We start from the raw sequence: 503 nt of genomic DNA, 5'->3' as shown, positions 1-503 counted from the left end.
GCATCTGCTGCTGCTGCTGCTGCTGCTGCTGCTGCTGGGGCCACAGGAGGCAGCGAGGCAGCGGAGGCAGCAGCAACGGGATCGCAGCAAAGTGCAGCAGACGCAAAAGAGATAAAGACGAAACAGCAATTCCCAGCAGCCGCTGCAGCGAGACCTTCATGCACAGACTGAGCAGCAGCAGCAGCAGCAGCAGCAGATGGCGGATAAATGAAAAATGAAAACAAATGTTTGAATGGATATTCACATTTATAAACTAAATTAATTATTTAATTTAATTCGTTCGCTTGAGAGTTAAGAGTATTTTGGCTCCAAGACAAATGCCGTCTCAATAATAGAAACAATAAATTAAAAATAAAAAAAAATAAAATAAAATAATAAATAATAATACCTAATTAAATAATAATAATAATAATGCTAATAATAATAGCAATAATAATGATAATAGTAATAATAATAATTATATGAGGAGGCAGAGCTGCTGCTGCTGCTGCTGCAGCAGCAGC

This window comes from Eimeria tenella, genomic scaffold (genome assembly GCF_000499545.2).
Source record: "Eimeria tenella Houghton genomic scaffold, Eth_scaff2680, whole genome shotgun sequence".
Taxonomy (NCBI): Eukaryota; Apicomplexa; class Conoidasida; order Eucoccidiorida; family Eimeriidae; genus Eimeria; species Eimeria tenella.
This window is presented reverse-complemented; position numbering follows the sequence as displayed.